This window comes from Castor canadensis, chromosome 13 (assembly GCF_047511655.1).
Source record: "Castor canadensis chromosome 13, mCasCan1.hap1v2, whole genome shotgun sequence".
Taxonomy (NCBI): domain Eukaryota; kingdom Metazoa; phylum Chordata; class Mammalia; order Rodentia; family Castoridae; genus Castor; species Castor canadensis.
Window position 1 is genome coordinate 119,919,329 of NC_133398.1, and position 21,041 is coordinate 119,940,369.

At 36.6% G+C, this 21,041-nt stretch overlaps 1 pseudogene; it reads left to right on the top strand.

Moving 5' to 3' along the window:
* Positions 1-16,835: 16,835 nt before the first annotated feature.
* On the top strand, positions 16,836-17,368 carry LOC141415719 (sorting nexin-3 pseudogene; annotated as a pseudogene).
* The last annotated feature ends 3,673 nt before the right edge of the window (positions 17,369-21,041 follow it).

Below are 21,041 nucleotides of genomic sequence, written 5' to 3' on the forward strand. Positions count from 1 at the left end.
TACGTGGGAGCCAGGTTGAGAAGCACTGGTCCAGTGTAACCCCTCCTGTAGCTTAAGAATGAAGGTTAAGGTACTTCCTTAAAATACCATTTAATGGGTTCAGAACCTCCCATCCATTGACATTAAATCCAGTATAGTAAAAATGAGCAAAATTTTAGAACAGAGCTATGGGAGAACAATAGTTCAATGATTTCTGGAGACTTACCTACAGAATGGAGTAAATACAGACCCATTTAGAAATCTCCCTCACAGCACAGGTGACTCAAAACCAAGACTAAAAATGGCAGAGTGCTGTGGACTGGGCTATGTGGGTGGTGAGGCTGGCCCTCCAAAGAGGAAACAGTCAAAGGCATGAAAGGATAGGTATCTTTCCACTTGTGAGCCCCAGGGTCATTCTCCATTTGCCTCAAGGATTCAGAGGAGAGGCAGAGTGTCTTTCTTGGGATCTGTGTCTCCAGCACAGAAAGGCCTCCAGCTCTGTGGCCACAGCCAAAGCAGTCAGGCAATATGTTTACTGCTGTGGGCACCACTTTGGGGCAGCATCAGACCCCAGCCGTCCTTGTAGGGGACCTTCTCAGTTTCTTTCCCCACCACGCACACTGCTAGACAAGGCTTTGTACTCCTTAGAGGGGCTGTGTAGGTCATGTTGGGTTTGATTTCCTTGCCTCATGGTCTACCGGGTATGTCCAAGGGGAAGGTGGAACACAAAAGGTGGGCAAGTCAGAAGGAATTAGCAGGTCAGAATGTTTCTGATAAAAGAGATTTTTCAGCAGAAAATAATCAGAATATGGGGCCCAGCATGCCAGACTATATGATGTAGGCATAACTCTGAGTCATTGACAAATTGTAAGTAAAGCAATCACATAATAAAATCTTGTAAGGCAAGAAAATTGCACCATGAAAGCAGAGGATCATTTTCCTTCCTTTTCAGTGTCTTTGCAGTTAGCAGAAAGCTTGGAGCTCATTGTGTCTCGTCAGCACCTGGGTCCTCCTTGTTTCATCATTAGCACTTCGTGATTTTTAAAACTACAGTTCCTGCATTGCACCTGAAAAGATTATAGGCAAGTTCTTTAAAATCCCTGAAGTTTCTACATATTCCAGTGTATCCTTAGGGTCTCTCCATACCTTAGTTCATACAATGTAGTCTGTAGATGCCTGGGGAACAAGTTGTGAAAAAAACAAAAGTAGGAAACAAAGTCAGAAAGTGACTTCTTTATCCTTAGCCTCACTAGTAGATATTTTTTCAGGCACAGCCTCCCATCAAACATCACAAATGATGCGTCATACTTTGGAATTCTGAAGAATATTGAGTTTCCATTGGCCATGCATGCAAACCACAGGATGGAATTCTCCATAGTGGAAAAGGCTGCCAATAGCCCAGAAACTTGCTATTTAGGGAGCTTTTACTTCAAAATCCCTGTGATGAAATTATGCCAGAGGGTGTAGCCATTTTAGAGAGTGGCACCACTCAAGAGGACTTTCTGCAATAATGAAAATATTTTATCTCTCTGCTGTCCATGTGGCTTAAGGTGTGGCCCTCATGACTAAGAAACTGAACTTTAAATATTATTGCATTTCATTTAACTTGAATTTAAAGAGTCACATGTAGGTAGTGGCTACCATAACAGACAGGGCAGTTATGCGGTACTCTTAAAATTCCCATTTCTCTCAAGGCTTACGTGTCCCATTCAGGTCATGTCCCAGCACTATAATTGTAGTGGGACAGATTTAAGTATTTGTACCTCTCTTTTCCTGTGTTCTGGAATTATAGGCTATTTTTGTCATAGAAACATGATAATCTAATGTCATTATGTTCTAATTGTGATATTTTGTTGTAGGAGGATTCAGCCAGACCTTTCTATCATCTGAGTTTCTAGTGTTCATCTTAACATGGATGTAAAAACAGTATAGTCTATTGGAGAAAAGTATACTTCTGTTCTCTGTACATGGAATGGCAGGAATTATAAACAGTTCACACTCCCCATGAATGGGAAAGGAAGTGAAAGTGCAGGTAGAAGTCTGCAAGGAGCTGACTGGCCCTGGGAATGTACACTTTTAATCGGGTTTAGATTTCCTCAGCACAGGGATTTCCATGGTGAATGAAACCTCCCCACAATTGGTCACCTCTCGGCTATGCTGTCCTAGAAACTCACTCTTATTTTGCATGCTGTGACTGAAACCCTCCAAAAGTCTTGAAAAATAAGATAATGCTTACTCTAAAATATTAATTTCCTTGCTTTAGGTTTCTGTGGGCTTTAGCTTGAAACTTGATCTGCGTGCCTCAGCTCTGCATTGTGTTTCAGTTGCTGAAATGGGGCTTAGTAAGAATTTCTTGATACTTTTGGAGTCAAAGGAGCCTGCCTTTTTAAAAAACAGTCTTTTATCTTAGGACCAGGATTTGCATGTAAGAGTTTATACTACCTGACTTGAGCCCTACAGGTTTGAACTTGTTGCAAAACTAGCTCAGTCCAGTTCTCTCACTTCTGGGACCTTCTGGTGCTGCCACTCATGGCTTGTGGGTTTACCATTGAGCTCATCCTTGTCCCAAATTGTATTCTGATCCACCTTAGCAGTGACACCAGAGTCATACAACAATTTAAAATGAGACACAGTCCTTAGGAGCAAATGGCATCCAAGCCAAGAGCAGGCCCTTATCAGCAGCTTCACATTTCAGGCTCTGCCATGAATTGATCTCCTTCTAGTTCCCTTGAGATTTTCATTTGCATATCTCCCTGGAAGTTGGGGTTCCCAAGTCCTTTCAGATTTCTTTAGACCAGCATTGTCCTATAGAACTTTCTGTGATAGTGAAACTATTCTCTCTCTGCTTGGCTACATATGACTGACTATTAATCACTTCAAAGTGGCTAGTAGGACTTGGAAGTGGATATGTGACTTCATCTAACTTAATCTAAGTTCAAATGTGAAAAGTCTGTGTGCCCATGTCCGTTGTGTGCAGTCTGTACCCTAGACTGAGGACTGTGTGTTTTGGAAGAGGCCGTTTTCTTCATAGCTCCATGGCCTTCATCTTCATGACCAGCTCTTCCTATGAAAGAAATTGTCCTTGACTTCTAAACTGCTGTCCTTTTATTGCTAATTTTGAATGATTTTTCACTGAGCTTTTATCTTTTAAAAACTCTTTACCTCATACCTGGGTTTGGTATGTCTTCTTTTTCTTTTTCCCTGTTCTGCAATTTTTTCTGTGAGCACATTCTCATTCCTTGTCTAGCAACTGCAAATATGCATTCGTTTTTCTATAACTAAGCTAAATTTGTCAGAAAAGTAAAATTTTTTCCTGGAATTTAAGAATAAGATAGGGACTACGTTTCAGATTTAGGGAAATAAATAGAAATCAACAAGTGTTTATTGAGAGACCTGGCCAGTTTTTGATGTCCCAGGAGGACATAAGACTGGCTAAAGTCTGTGTGTGCAAGTTTACAAATGGGATTATAGCAGTATATCAGTGGTTAAGCAAAGGTAAAGAGAGGGATGCTATGTTGTAAGTTTAGAAAGGATCATCAAGAAAAGCCATAGAATAAAGTTGCATTTGAGCAGATACTGGAATCAAGTCTGGGATAGAAAGGCAGATCTCTGTGGTGAGAACACTGCAGTTGGAAGGAAGTATAATTCCCTAAAGCCAGAGTAAGTGCTGGTTTCATCTCTTCCCTTCCTCTCCACGTTCACCCATGGCCTCTTATCTGTACTTCTTGTAAGACTTGCAATTATAGAAATGTATTTTATATTTGACTCCAAAGAACAAGGTTCAGTGTGTAGCCCCACAGGTTTGGGAGACACAGTCAATACACACTCTCTCATTAACCTCCAGCCATGCACCATTTCACTCACTTCAGCTGTCCAGCAGAGGAAGGGTTAGTGAGTAAGATGATTTCAGAGTGAGTGTGGGGTGTGTGCAAAGTTAGACATCTACAAGAACATGCATTAAATGGTCTTCTTAAGAAGTACAAATCACTGCTTTTTGATTCATAGTGAAAGGCATCTCTTGACATCTCAATGTTTGAGTTACTTGCACCACTCTTATCCTTGTACTAAATCATATTTCAGTGCCCAAGTGTGGCCATTTCTAATTATGAAAAGAGCCATTTTTTAATTCTGAATCTATGTTAGAAGAATTGACTTTAAGTCACTGTATGTGGCTCTCATATTCCATATTAAAATTTCCCCTGGAATCTATCTTGACTTTTCCACAGTACATTGACAAACAATGCTATGATGAAATGCTATTTTTTCACCTTATCAACTGCTATGTTTCCCCTCCAAAGTTCACACTGAAACTTCATCTCCATTCTGGAAGTATGTACGGGTGGGGATGTTTGGGAGTTGATCAAGACACAAGGGTATTAAGTCTCATATAAAAGGGTTGCAGTTAATCAGATAAGAGGCCCCTTTGCCCTTCTGCCTTCCACCATGTGAGGACACATCATTAGTCCCCTCGGGAGGAAAGCAGCGTAGTCAGATTTGAGTATGAGTGAAATAATTGGTAGATGAAATTACAGAAATAATGGAGGGGGCTAGACCACAGGAACTAATATCTCATGGTAAGAACAAATTGACTTCTGATTTGGATGAGAGGGTTGGTTACTGGAAGATTTTGAGAGGGGAATAAATGTGATTTGCACTTTGAAAAAAATACATGAATATTACTGCAGAAAGTACAGAATGGAGAACCAGTTATGTTAAATGTGTGGCAATTATTGAGCTATACTAGTATCAGTGAATTCTGACTATGACTTGGACAGTACAGACTCATGGTTGTCTAGTTTATACTTTGGGTCATAACCCAACATTATTTTGTTAATTGTTTTGCTCAAATTTTTCCCCTTCTGGCCACTGAAATTTTGATCTGTTGGCTTCTGTGTCTCTTTGGCATACACCACTTTTTCTAAAGCACATATATGTGTTATGGCAAATTAATATTCTTCAGGCTCATCTTGTATATTTCCAGTGTTAATTCTAGACTCATTCATTTCTACACAGAAATCTGTTTCTTTTTATTGGAGAATAATATTGAAAATCTAGATCTAGGTGTTAAGTATGTTTGTACTGTAGAGATATCCTTGCTTCTTGATCTTTTCAGCTGTTAGAACCAAAATATTTGTATAAATATGTTTTTCAGTCACTTACATAAACACCAGGAGCATGACTGCTAGACAGTCTTAGCAAAATTGTATAAAGCTTTATCTTCCATATTATCTTCAAAACTATCCACAAAATTTTATATTCCTATGAGCAATAAATAAAATTTCCCAATTCTCTTCTTTCTGTACATTTCTTGCAAGCAATTTTAATAATTATTCTTGGTAGAATTTTTGCACATTTCTCTATGTCTCAGTGAACTTTCCTCTTTCATATTTCTATATATCTATTCTTTCACCAATACCACCTTGCCTAACCTTGTCCTAGACTAATAATATATGTTCTGAGACTCTCTTGATGCTGGGTAACCAAAATAAGCTTCAGAACCCAGTAAGTTACATGATTAAGAGGGAAAACAGTGCACTGTGGTGTTAAATTGTGATGTTTAGTAGGTTAGGTACATTGAATCCATTTTAGTGTTATTTATTTATTTGTGTTAACACATATTAATTGCACATATTAAAGTCGGGTATAATATCTTTGGAATATCCAATTTCCCATTACACGAAAAGATTTACTGCTTTTCAAGTACACTGAGAGTGTTGTCACTTAACATAAATATGCCCTTTCTGCAACCAGAAGATTACATCAGCACTGATCAAAATTGCTCACATTGCTGACCAAAGTTCATAAACCACTGAGGTCTTGAAGAGAGAAACACTGACATTAGTATGCTACTCCATCCCAAGTGTGCCATTGACACTTTCATCTTAATTTTTCACAGACCAAGAATAATCATCAATGCATTTTGAAAAGACCATATGGAGAACTTTTATTTTTGTTTTGCTTTAGGAAATTGAAGGTCTATATCAATCAGAAAGCTACTTCTCTAAGTAGTATTTTTATGACTCTCAACATCAGGATCTGCTTTTGCTTTCCTGCTACCCTGACAACATACTGACTCCTTGCTGCAGTGGGCTCGGGATAAGCCCAGCCTCAGGGCTTAGCCTGCACCAGGAATTTCTGTTACAGAAAAATCATGGTACATATGCCTTAGGCATCCAACAACAGACTTTCATTCCCAACCAAAGCCCTCTTTCACTAATACATTCCCTGTTTGATTTTTCTGTTGAATAATTTCCAATGGCATTAATCTCACATTCCTGAAATTGCAATATCACTATGGCCTTACAAATGTTCCTGAGTAAAGAAAGTTATATTGTTTCTGAATAAAGTATGTCATTTTGTTATTATATTATTAGTGTATACTGGACTATTACATTATTAGTGTACATTGTTATTACATTATTAGCATATATTTGAACATGCCAACAATGTTCAAAATCATTATTTTTTTCTTTTATTTACAGCATTACTTTATTTGCTTTTATACTGAACATCAAGTTGATAAAACATATGAAATTGTTTCAACAAAAATGTGCTGCGTTCCATCTGAGTAAGTAATAATTTAAATATGTATTCTTCAAATGGCTAAGAGTTTTGTTACAACTTTACATAGATTATAGGAAAGATATACTGTCTTACTTCATTTTTTGAGACAGGAACATGTATTCCCTGGGAATTAAAGGCAGGTAGTTTTGGGAATAACTTTCAATAAGAAGCTAAATAAAATTTTTATTAACAATTGCACAAAGAGAGTAAAGAAATAACTTTTGATATTGATCAGTAAATAAAGTTTCTATGTGAAGGTAGAAATTCTTACACTGTGGAATGAGTGTATCTGAGTGAAATCCCATGACCACTATCATTGTACAGGGATTAGACATGGCATTGAAAATTTCAAACACCAAACAATACTTCCTCGAGTTCCAAATCACTAAACACAATAGCAAGTAGTAGCTGAGGTAAGTGTGTGGGTATTACTATAATTACTTCCTGTAAGTTGTGAGAAAATGTAATGTTTGTGTAATGCATAAACTACTGTTTTCTCCTGAGGGTGTGGAGAACAGGTGTTAAAAGCTCAGGAATGGCCAATTCCAGGCAATCATGACACATGGGAAATGTTGATTTTTAATTAAGGTTGTTTATTAATAAGTGCTTCACCCTTTCACAATCCAAAAAGTCGGGAAAATCATAATAGCAATATAGAAAGATCATTATGTCCAATTACTAAAAATGAGACCAATTAATTAAACTCCAGATGCAAGGCAGGAATAGTCTTCATATGCTAGAAATCAAAAATCCTGTTGAATAGTTATAATCAGAATGTATGCTTCTTTACAGTGACTTATAAAACACAACTTCTTTCTCAGTGTTGATTTCCAGTGTGTCAAATATGGTCATCAATGTTATCACTATGATATTTTGGCTACAAATCCCCAAATACTCTTTTAAACATAAGGAATTAGAGTGAGGAGTATAGTGTCACCAGTTTCTACAGCAAGGAAAACAAAATGAAAGAAATCTATGAAAAGGACAGAATTGTACTCCTCATACTGCCAGAAACACATATTCAAACATTGCATACCAACTTTTGCACATCATTAAGGAGAAGGGAAGAACTGTGTTCTTCTGATCCCAGGCATGCTAAGAAGAGAGTAAGTCTAGAGAATCCTCTAGAGTTTGCTAAGAGAAACTGCCTTTTCCTCAGTATAATTATGAAGGATGTGTACATGTGGGGGAAAGAGGAGTATATAATACTTTACCATGACTAAAAGATAACTGGACCAATATTTGTTGATGTGTAAGAGCTCCACCTTTCTTCACTGTATTTATGCTTCAAATTCAGAAGAGTGGGTTCAAAAATAATAACAAAGGAAAGACAATACTTTTTCATGATCATTTCTGTCATTGAATTCCAGGCAATGTGGACAGGAAAACACAAAAACAGGAAATAAACAAATAAAAAACAAAAAGCCCACAAGGACACTAAACTAAGTAGGATGAGTAGAGAGATACAGAGTTTAGAAAGTGCTAAAAAATTCCTGCATCTTTACCAACTAAGATGCTGATAGGAAGATATTAAAATCGGGCTATCTGTCCTAGTCACTGATAGACAAACACAAACTTGATGAGGAGCAGAGATTATTGATCTACTGAAATGTAGACACATCTTTCTTAAGCATTTCTAGACTCATGTAAATGTTCTGAACTGGGGACTCTTAAAAGTGATATGCTTTAAAAATATTGGGAACATAGGTTATAACTAATGTTTGAATAAATGTCTTTTCATATTGGTTAGACAATAATTTGGAAAAAATTGTCCTTTTTTCCAACGTTTGGGCTTCAAATACTGTTGTCTTTATTGGAATACAGCTATTAATTTTAAAGCTATACTAGCTAAATTCTTATCATGATAAATTCCTCATTTTCCAAGTTATTTTTGTAAGAACGTTGAAATCTCTTATTAGTTATAAAATATTAGAGAGCCCTAAAATATAGGGCTTTCTTGCAATGGATGCATAATAACATGTTGCTGACAACCAGTTTCATTTCAGAAAGTAAATGCAGAGGGGACCATCAAGAAGATAGCAGTATCTAGTTTCTTGCTAGGTTAATAAACTATTATGAAAAAAATATGTCAAACTTTATGAAGAATGATCTATTTGCAATTCTTGACTTTAATGATAATGGCTATGCAATCAAAAAAAGTCTCCTATTTTGAAAATATGTTTGTGGTACCAAAGGAAAATATTTTAATATCTACATGTTGTTTAGAGGTTATAGTAATATTATGAATTCAATGTTTGTGTCCACTAAAATTTTTATGTTAAAACTAATTCTAAATGTGAGGGAATATGGTAGAGAGGCCTTTGGAGGTAATTAGGACATGACATGAAGCCATCATGAATTGCAAAATAAGACAGAGGGCTACTTTGGTATTTTGTAGTGATGTGAGGAGATACAGAGAGGGTAACAGTCAATAAAATGGAAAAGGTCCTCACCAGAACTCAAATATGCTGGATCCTTTCTTGGATTTCTAGCACCCAGAACTATGAAAAATAAATATTGTTATTTGTAAGTCATGCAATCTATCGTACTGACAAAGACATTTAAGCTAAGGCATCAGAAAAAGAATTTAGTACTGCAAAAAGCAAGATTGACTTGGAGTAAACACATATACTCAAATTATTCACCTTCTGTTAATTGGATAGATGATCACAACTAAACTTCAATCTCAGAAATTGAATGTTGGAAATTATACACATATTATATGATATATGAGAATAAAATCATGTGAATTATATTGAACTCCTTACAATGGTTGATGCTTATAAAAATGTTTATATAAAGTTCTGTGACTGACAGGAATGTTGTACTATATAAATATATTCAATGTAAATTCCAGAAACTGCCTTGGAAATACATGATATTATCATTAGAGTTATTATAGCACATTTTTTAAAAAGTAAAAAAAAATTATTGACCAGATTCAAAACATTTAAAATCCATTTAAAATAATTCCGTGAATTTCAAAGCACAAATGAAGTATTTCATTTTATAAAATGTAAAGCTGTAAAAAAGTTTGTTTAGTGATTTTCAGAAATATAATCATATCCAATCAATTTTCATCATTTCTGTCTTTGGAAAGCAATGAATCAATTAGAATCTCACTTCTACAAAAAAGAACAAGTATTGTTTAAACCCTAGTTTATTGGGTGTGTAATTAGCTATATGTATACAAAATGCTGAAATGAAAACATTAAAAATAACAACATTGAAATATTTCTTAGTAAAATTGCCACACAATGTCTGGAAAACATATATAGTCTTTGCAAGGCATGCTTTAGAAACGTATTTCAAGGGTTAGAAAGTGAGTCCACTCAAGCTAAAGGAACATATGCCATACAGCATGCTCCACTAAGTTCCTACAGAAGAAAACTTGAGTCACAGAATGGAGCTGGCAGCACCAGGACAAAATCAGAGTCAAATGTAAAGAATTGGTGAAATCAATGGTCTTGTCTACATAAAATTTGAACTGAGTGTGCCTGGAAGCTGAAAAGAAATTTGATAGAAGGTTTCATATAACTGATGAGAGAATAGGGAAAGAAAATATGACAAACATTTTTAATTTAAAAATAAAGTAAGGGGGAGATCAAGATGGCAGTTTGCTGACAGTTCTGAACTCTGGTGCTTCCACAAAGTTGAAGGAACTGGAAATTTAGGGCTGTGAAAAGACACATACCAGGCTCGAAAGGTAGTGAGAAGTAGAACACTGCCACACCCAAAAATCCAGTGAAGCAACAGAATTACCAGAAAACCATTTGGAGGTTTGTACTTCTTGCATTGGAGCACAACATCAGCTCCTCCAGCCCAATGTTCACCATAAGTACAATGTGGAGAAGGATGGTACCCAACCAACAAAGATGTCCAACTGGAAATCTGCTGAGGAGAGCTGAAGGGACCCAGTGAGCAGAAGTGTAGCCACACAGTGCTCCAGGCAGGAACAAAAGTCCTCACTGGATCCAGCTGTCAATTTCCCTGGAGTGTGTGTGACTCCACCTTAACCTGGAGCCAATGTAACTCCTGCTGTTGCCTGCCAAATCACCACTTGAGCTTGTGTGACTGCCAGCAGAAGGCCTATGGATTACAGTTACCCAACAGGGAAAATTTACAGGGACCCAGCATCAACCCACAGAGGTCACAAGGAATGGAACACAGTGTGGCATGCTACCAACAGTGAGCTGCACCTCCAACCCATTAGAGACCTCCACAACAGATGACATTGAGGCAGAACTCTGTGCTTGTGCATACCTTCATATAGAAAGATCTGGGGACCTTGAGAGTCTGAAACATTGCAAATATGAATTGTGTGAGGCTGGCAAGTTGTCAGCACAAACATTAAAATGTTAGATCTATAAACACCCCACTTTCTTCAGCACCAGTCACTAACCCAGAGGGAGGCATCCAATTTGGCCTGCCATCTAATTGACAGAAAGACTCAGATACAGGGTCTGGGGAAGAGCAACAGCATTAGAAAATTAGCAATTTTTACATAAAATTTATGCCTATTGCTGCTGAAACTGTGATGTAAATCTCTTACTCATTTACTTGCAGCTATTTTTTTTCTGTACGTTCCAACAGTGTTTTTGCCTTCTTGCTCAATTTCCTCTATTGACCTTTCATTCTCTCTCCTCTCACTGCACTCACTTACAAGACCCCCATGAGCCACCTTTAACTTTGTAATTCTAAACCATCCTTCTCCTCCCTTTCTACCACTCTCCCGAATTTATACTTTCTACCAGTCAACCACCAGAACAACTCCCTAGTTGTCCATTTCCTTTTTCCTTGTCTATTCTCCCGCAATCCTCCTCAACTACCAATAATTCCAATACTTATAGGGATTCACTTTGTTTCTATTCTGTGTTTATATTTTTTATTCAATTTTCTCCACTATTCTCCCACAATTCTCCCCTATTTTCTTACCTACCTAAGCTTTTCTATCCATCCTACTCTGCCTCTTAATTAACACCTTATATTAGCTAGGTCAGTGCCTCCTGTTACCACGTAAACTTTTTGCTTAATATTAACCACTAGACCATTCCCTCTGTCTCCCTTCACAACACTAACAATCTTTAGCCTTCAGTAGCATGAAGATTCATATTTGTTCCAGAAAATCAAACACAATGGAGCAGTAGTAGTAACTGATCTACCTCAGGGATTATTGTAATTTCAAGGTTGCAGTTCAATATGGTGACAGCTTTGGTAGCTAAGCCTCCTTGACCTATGGGGAACAGGGGGTAGATTTCAATATCTTGACAATAAAGTGATTATCAAGATGAAGTGATTTTTATTGAGCCACTGTCCCCTTATCTTGAGACAAGAAAATATGCCAGAGCTCCACTATTTCCCAGTTGTATACAATGTTCCATAAAACCCCAACTGAAGAGGCACAGAGAATTTGAAACCTGAAGCAAAACACCCCCAGGTGTGTAAATCTCAATGTAGAAAGATGAAGCAGCAAGAGAATAGAGCTCACTCAAAAAGCCAACTCTACCAGTAAGGAACTGAACAACAGTGAAAAGTAAGAAAAATCAAATATTGAATTCCAAAAAGTAATAGTAGGAATGATTAATGAGATAAAAAATGAGACACACAAACTAGTGTCTGAACTCAAAGAAGATATGAATAAACAACTGGAAAAGCTCAAAGAGAATTCAAACAAATATGAATGAAATTAAGAAGACCGTGAAGGATAGGAAAGAGAAAATCCATAAAATTTCCTCTTTATTTTGTTTATTTGTTGATAAATCAACAAATCTGATAAATAACCAATCTGAAATGAACAAGTCAATATCACAGACACAAAAAAAAAGCTCAATCAAAAGCTTGGTGAACAGAGTGGGGCAAGTTGAAAATAAAGTACCAGGGACAAAAGATAAAATAGAATACATCAAATAGTAAAAGATCATGAAAATATGCTAAAATATGAGTGGAACATGCCAGAAGTCTGGAACACCATCAAAAGACCAAATCTAGGAATCATAGGTATAGAAGAAGGAGAAGATCTACAAATTAAAAACATCAATAACACCTTGAATAATATAATAGCTGAAAATTTACCCAAGCTTGAGAAAAGGAGGGATATCCAGGTTCAGGAGGATTTCAGAACAACAAACTGATAGGACCAGAAAAGAAATATCCCCAGGCATATCATAATCAAAATACTCAATACAGAACAAAGAAGCAATATGGAAAGGTGCAAAGGACAAAAGACTGGTCACATATAAAGCCAGCCCCATAAGTAAAACAGCACATTTCTCAACATAAACTTAAAATGCAAGAAAGTCATGGAAAGATATATTTCAGGACCTGAGAGAAAACAACTGTCTACCTAGACTACTCTATCCTAGCAAAAGTATCTTTCCTAATTAAAGGAGAAATACCAAGCTTCCACAACAAGCAAAAGTTCAGGAATTCTTGACCACCCAACCAGCATTGCAGAAAATATTTAAAGGACTCTTACAGTCAGAAGAAGATATTATAGTCAAACAGAAAGATGCAAGAAAGAATAAACACTTTTAACAACCAGACCAGTAAACAAAGACTAGGGGAACAGTAAACAACAGGGGAATAAAAATGACTGAAAACAATGCACAATTATTAATACTAACATTGAATGTTAATGGCCTCAATGCTCTAATCAAAATAATAGTAATTTGAGTTAAACAAGGAGACACATCTTGTTTACATCTTGCTTACAAAAGACACATCTCACTGAGAGAAACAAAAATGACTTAGGTTCAAAGGATGGAAAAAGGTTTTCCAAGCAAATGGAACCCCAAAAAAGGCAGGAATAGCTGTATTTATATCTGACAAAAAAGGCTTCAGAATAAAATCAGAAGCAGCAATGAAGGTCATTTCATATTAATTAAAGAAAAATATCATCAAGGGGAAATATCAGTTCTTAACATAAATGCACCAAACATAGGGGCACTCAACTACTTTTAAAAAACACTAAATGAATTTAAAATACAGATAGACCCCAACAAAGTGACAGTGAGAGACACATATACCCACTGCCACCAATAGATGGAGTATTCAGGCAAAAAATGAACACAGAAACTTTAGAACTAATCCACATGCTAGACTAAATGTATATAATAGACATCTGAAGTGTATTTCACCCAAACACATTTCAATAAACATTTTTTCAGAAGCTCATGGGGATTTCTCTACAATAGGTCATATTTTTGGACACAAAAGAAATTTCAAAAATTTAAGAAAATTGAAATAACCCCTTATATCACAACAGGTAACAATGGAACACAACTAGTACTTAAGAACAAAGAAACTACAGAAAATATTCAAACACCTGGAGACTGAACAGCACACTGCTGAATGACTGGCAAGTGATCAAAGAAATAAGAGAAGAAACTAAAAAGTTCTTAGAGTTTAATGAAAATGAAAATGCAAACTATCAGTATTTGTGGGACACAGCAAAAGCCATGACAAGGGTAGTGTTCATGACTATAAGTGTCTACATAAAAAAAACAGAGACTTCTCAAATTTAAAAAAAAACTAATAATACACTTGAGTCTTCTAGAAATACAAGAACAAACCAAACCCAAAACCAACAGACAGGGAGAAATAATGAAGATAAGAGCTGAGCTGAATGACATCCAGACCAAAAACACAAAGAAATAAAAAGTTGGTTCTTTGAAAAGATTAAAAAGACCAGCAAATCTTTAGCCAACATGAGAAAATAGAGGAGGAAACTGACCAATTAATAAAATCAAAGAGGAAAAATGGGACATAGCCACAAATACTAAAAACATCCAGAGGATCATTAGATAATACATTGAAAACATATAATTTCTAGACACTTGTGACCAAACAAAACCAATCCAAGAAGATATTAAGCCTCCCTACAATGAAGAGCACAGGACCTCATGGATTCATGCTTAAATTGTACCAGACCTTTAAAGAAGACCTAATACCCACTGATCCTCAATCTTTTCCATGAAATAGAAAGGGAAGGAACTCTACCAAACTCATTCTATGAGGCCAATATTATACTCATTCCAAAATCTGATGCGGACACAATTAAAAAAGAAGATTACAGTCCATTCCCTTTAATGAAGTTAGATGCAAAAATCCTCAATAAAATACTGGCAAATCATATCAAATAGATTATATACCATGATGTAGTTGGTTTCGCCCCAGGGATGCAGGAATGGTTCAACATATGCAAACTATTTAATGAAATATCATATATTAACAGAAGAAAAGACAAAAACTGCATGATTATCTCCATAGATACAGAAAAAGACTTCAACAAAATTTAACATTCTTTCATGATAAAAGCTATGATGAAACTAGGACTAGAAGGATTGCAACTCAAAATGATAAAGGCTATATAAGAGAAGCCTCTAGCCAGCATCATACTAAATGGGGAAACATGAAACCAGTTTCTCTCAAGTCAGGAACAAGAGAGGGGGCTCCATTGTCTTCACGTTTATTCAGCACAGTCTTGGAATTCATAGCAAAAGAAATACAACAGGAAGAAGAAATAAAAAGAAAATCAATGCAGATGACATGATCTTATGACGAAAAGACCTGAAAATCTCCACAAAAAAACTTCTAGACATCAAAAACACCTTCAGCAAAGTAGCAGGATACAAAATCAATTTGTAAAAATCAGTAGCCTTTGTATGAACCAACAATGAACAGACTGTGAAAGAATATCCAAAAACAATTCTATCTACAATAGCCTCAAAAAAACAAAATAGAGGAGTAAACTTAACAATGGTAGTGAACAACATCTTTTACAATGAAAACTGTAAATTGTGGAAGAAAGAAATCAAAGCCTAGAGACGTGAAAAGATCTATTCTCATAGATCGTCAGAATCAGTATTATGAAAATGGCTATTTTGCCAATAGCATGTTCAATGCAATCCCCTATCAAAATTCCAATAGCATTCATCATAGAGATTGAAAAATCAACCTTACAGTTCATTTGTCAGCACAAAAGGCTGTGAATAGACAAAGCAGTACTAAGCATATAGAGCAAAGATTGAAGTATCACAATATCCTACTTCAAACTATATGACAGAGCAATAGCAATAAAAACAACATGGTACTCTTGCAAAAACAGATTTGAAGACTAATGGAACAGAATAGAAGCTATGAATCCTTGCAGCTATGCCCACCTGATTGTTGACAAAGGCACCCAAACATGCAATGGAAGAAAGACATCCTCTTCAATAAATGTTGTTGGAAGAACTGGTTATCTGCCTGAAGAAAACTGAAACAAGATCTATGTCTTTCACCCTGTACAAACGTCAACTCAAAGTGGATTAGGGAACTTAATATAAAACCTGAAACTTACACTTAGTGCAGTATAGAGCAGGAAATAAACTGGATCTAATAGGAAAAGACAATGACTTCCTAAATAGAATTCCAATGACTCAGCAATAAAGACAAAGGATTGACAAATGGGACTGCATGTACCAAACAAGCCTCTGCCCAAGAAAAGAAATGGTCACCAGATTGAAGAGGCAGCCTATAGAATGGGAGAAAATCTTTGCCAGCTATACATCTGACAATGGATTATTAACCAGAATTCACAGGATGCTCAAAAACTCAACTCCCAAAGATTCGATGACCCAATGAAGAAATGGACAAATGAACTAACAGAGCTTTTTAAAAGGAAGAAGTCCAAATGGCTAAAAAACACATAAAGAAATACTCAACATTCCTGACCATAAAGGAAATGCAAATAAAATCAAAATTAAGACTCCACATCACTCCTATTAGAACACAAACATCAACAAACGCTGGTATTGATGTGGGGAAAAAGAAACCTTCCTACACTGTAGGTGAGAATCTAAATTAGAAAAACCACAATGAAAACTAGCATTAGATTCCTCAAAACATATAAAATAGAATTGCCATATGATCCTCCAATACCCCTTCTATATACATACCTGAAGTAATGTAAGTCAGGTTACAATAAAGGCACCTGCATACCCATATTTATTGCAGCATTATTCACAATAGCCAAGCTGGGGAAACAGCCAAGATGACCCACAACTGACAAATGAATTAAGAAAATGTGGAAATTTTATACCATGGAATGTTACTCAGCCACAAAGAAGAAAGAATTTTTGTTATTTGCAGGTAAATGTATGAGACTGGAAAACATCATTTTATGTGAAATTAACCAGGTTCAGAAAACGAAAGGCCAGGTGCGAGCCCGTGTCCCTGCGGTGGGCGGCAGCGGCGGCCTTGGTGGAACGCAGGGAGGGTTGGAGGGAGCCCGCGGCAGCGGCTTCTGAGAAATGGCGGAGACCATGGCAGACACCCGGCGGCTGATCACCAAGCCGCAGAACCTGAATGATGCCTACAGGCCGCCCAGCAACATCCTGGAGATCGATGTGAACAGCCCGCAGACTGTGGGGGTCGGCCGGGGCCGCTTCACCACCTAAGAAATCAACGTCAAGACAAATCTTCCTATTTTCAAGCTGAAGGAACCTACTATGAGAAGAAGATACAGTGACTTTGAGTGGCTTCGAAGTGAATTGGAAAGAGAGAGTAAGGTTGTAGTTCCCCCACTCCCTGGAAAGCATTTTTGTGTCAACTTCCTTTTAGAGGAGATGATGGAATATTTGATGACAATTTTATTGAGGAAAGGAAGCAAGGGCTGGAGCAGTTTATAAACAAGGTCGCTGGTCATCCTCTGGCACATAATGAACGTTGTCTTCACGTGTTTTTACAAGATGAAATAATAGATAAAAGCTATACCCCTTCTAAAATAAGGCATGCCTGAACTTTGGCAAGAAGAAGCAAAAAACATGACCATTAGTGATTCACATTCCCCCATGAAGAAGTTGTAACTGACTTAGCATGCTGCACCAAGACTGGTATAACTTGCCTTCGGTATAATAACACTCATATGCTCAGTTTTGTTTTGTTTTGGCAGTTGACAAAAAGTTAATTTGCTTTAGTGAGAATCCCTCATTCCAACCTTTCTCTATGAATAGCTTTTCCTTGCTGTTTTAATGTTGCGCCCACTGTAGCCTCACGAGCTGTCCCATATAATCTGCAGTGTCCTGACTAAAGTTACTGACTTGGTCTTATTCGCACAGTTTTTGTGTCATGTTTGCTTCTTGCATCTGATTAACTAGAATATTTCTCTTTCCCTTTTTAATGTGTGATGTCACTTGATCTAATTTATGTGTAGGAGCACTACACCATTCATTTCCAGAGCTGCACACATAAGATACACATTGGGGTACAAAACATATCTTCCTTCTGGCCTGTAATACCCTTCACATGGAAGATTAATGAGGGAAATCTTTATATTCTGTATAAAAACAAAATAAAATTTATATACTAAAATCATTTGTCTAAAAATTTAAGTTGTTTTCAAATAAAAATTAAAATGCATTTCTGATATGCAAAAAAAAAAAAGAAAATTAAAGGCCACATATTTGGAACACAGACCCAATAAAAATATAAGAAATATTGTGAAAAATAGGACACAGCTAAGAGAAGGTCACTAAATGGAGAGTGACCCTCTCCCTTTAGGGAAAAGGTAAAATAAAGTTAAGAAGGTGCATATGGTTGATATACTTCTTATACAAAAATGAATATAGAATTTTTAACCCTGTTGAAATCACCATGAGAAGAGTGCTCAGGTAGAAAGAAGACAAAATAGAGGGTAAGAAGCAATTCAGTTTATAACACATAGATACATGGAAATGTCACCATAACATAGCCTGCATAGCCTTCTTAAATGAACAAAAATGACTTTTTTAAACGAAATTGGTAAACAGGAAGGAAAAACAGGTCCTGTGTGGAAGACTGTTATCAGTAGAAGGGGGAAGGAACTAAGGAAAATGTATAGGAAGGTGAATATAATGGAAATATTATACACTCATGAATGTAAATGGAAAAATGGGACTGATGAAACTGTCAGAAATATGGGGAGGGTGAGTAAAAGGGGATGATGGAGGGAATGAATTCTTAAATCAAATTCAAGATTTGAATTCAAGTCTTATATATTGTAAAAGCTTTTGAAAATGTCACAATAAACCCTGAGTCAGCAATAATAAAAAGAAATAAAGTTTAAAATAAAAAAAAAATCAAATAAAAAGTAAATATGAGAGGAAAAAATCAAACAACTCGAGTAATTCTAAATATAAGCTACATATTTAACAATATTCAAACCATGAAAACCTTTCAAGAAAGGAGGGAAGAAAATCTATGTAATCTACTGATAGCCCAGGACCTTGGATTAAAAGGAGGCTATTTCAATAGTCCATAATACACACACACACACACACACACACACACACACAAACCTGCATCATTTTCTAATTAGTTATCCCCTGAAGCAGCACATTTCTTTTTTTTTCTTTTATTATTCATATGTGCATACAAGGCTTGGGTCATTTCTCCCCCCTGCCCCCACCCCCTCCCTTACCATCCACTCCTCCCCATCCTTCTCTCCACCCCCGACCCCCTCAATACCCAGCAGAAACTATTTTGCCCTTATTTCTAATTTTGTTGTAGAGAGAGTATAAGCAATAATAGGAAGGAACAAGGGTTTGTGCTGGTTGAGATAAGGATAGCTATACAGGGCATTAACTCACATTTATTTCCTGTGCATGTGTGTTACCTTCTAGGTTAATTCTTTTTGATCTAACCTTTTCTCTAGTTCCTGGTCCCCTTTTCCTATTGGCCTCAGTTGCTTTTAAGGTACCTGCTTCAGTTTCTCTGCGTTAAGGGCAACAAATGCTAGCTAGTTTTTTAGGTGTCTTACCTATCCTCACCCCTCCCTTGTGTGCTCTCGCTTTTATCTATCATGTGCTCAAAGTCCAATCCATTGTTGTGTTTGCCCTTGATCTAATGTCCACATATGAGGGAGAACATACGATTTTTGGTCTTTTGGGCCAGGCTAACCTCACTCAGAATGATGTTCTCCAATTCCATCCACTTACCAGCGAATGATAACAATTCGTTCTTCATGGCTGCATAAAATTCCATTGTGTATAGATACCACATTTTCTTAATCCATTCGTCAGTGGTGGGGCATCTTGGCTGTTTCCATAACTTGGCTATTGTGAATAGTGCCACAATAAACATGAGTGTGCAGGTGCCTCTGGAGTAACCTGTGTCACAGTCTTTTGGGTATATCCCCAAGAGTGGTATTACTAGATCAAATGGTAGATCAATGTCTAGCTTTTTAAGTAGCCTCCAAATTGTTTTCAGAGTGGTTGTACTAGTTTACATTCCCACCAACATTGTAAGACGATTCCTTTTTCCCTTCATCCTTGCCAACACCTGTTGGTGGTGGTGTTGTTGATGACAGCTATTCTAACAGGGGTGAGGTGGAATCTTAGCGTGGTTTTAATTTGCATTTCCTTTATTGCTAGAGATGGTGAGCATTTTTTCATGTGTTTTTTGGCCATTTGAATTTCTTCTTTTGAGAAAGTTCTGTTTAGTTCACTTGCTCATTTCTTTATTGGTTCATTAGTTTTGGGAGAATTTAGTTTTTTAAGTTGCCTATATATTCTGGTTATCAGTCCTTTGTCTGATGTATAGCTGGCAAATATTTTCTCCCACTCTGTGGGTGTTCTCTTCAGTTTAGAGACCATTTCTTTTGATGAACAGAAGCTTTTTAGTTTTATGAGGTCCCATTTATCTATGCTATCTCTTAGTTGCTGTGCTGCTGGGGTTTCGTTGAGAAAGTTCTTACCTATACCTAACTCCAGAGTATTTCCTACTCTTTCCTGTACCAACTTTAAAGTTTGTGATCTGATATTAAAATCCTTGGTCCATTTTGAGTTAATCTTGTTATAGGGTGATATACATGGATCTCGTTTCAGTTTTTTGCAGACTGCTAACCAGTTTTCCCAGAAGTTTTTGTTGAAAAGGCTGCTATTTCTCCATCATATATTTTTAGCTCCTTTGTCAAAGACAAGTGGGTTATAGTTTTGTGGCTTCATATCTGGGTCCTCTATTCTGTTCCACTGGTCTTCATGTCTGTTTTTGTGCCAGTACCATGCTGTTTTTATTTCTACTGCATTGTAATATAGTTTGAAGTCAGGTATTGTGATACCTCCTGCATTGTTCTTTTGACTGAGTATTGCCTAGGCTATTCGTGGTTTTCTGTATTTCCATATAAATTTCACGGTAGATTTTTCAATCTCTTTAATGAATGTCATTGGAATTTTGATGGGAATTGCATTAAACATGTAGATTACTTTTGGGAGTATCGACATTTTTACTATGTTGATACTACCAATCCATGAGCATGGGAGATCTCTCCACTTTCTATAGTCTTCTTCAATCTCTTTCTTCAGAAGTGTATAGTTTTCCTTGTAGAGATCATTCACATCTTTTGTTGGGTTTACACCTAGGTATTTGATATTTTTTGAGGCTATTGTAAATGGAATTATTTTCATTTATTCTTTTTCAGTTTGCTCATTATTAGTGTATAGAAATGCTAATGATTTTTCTATGTTGATTTTATATTCTGC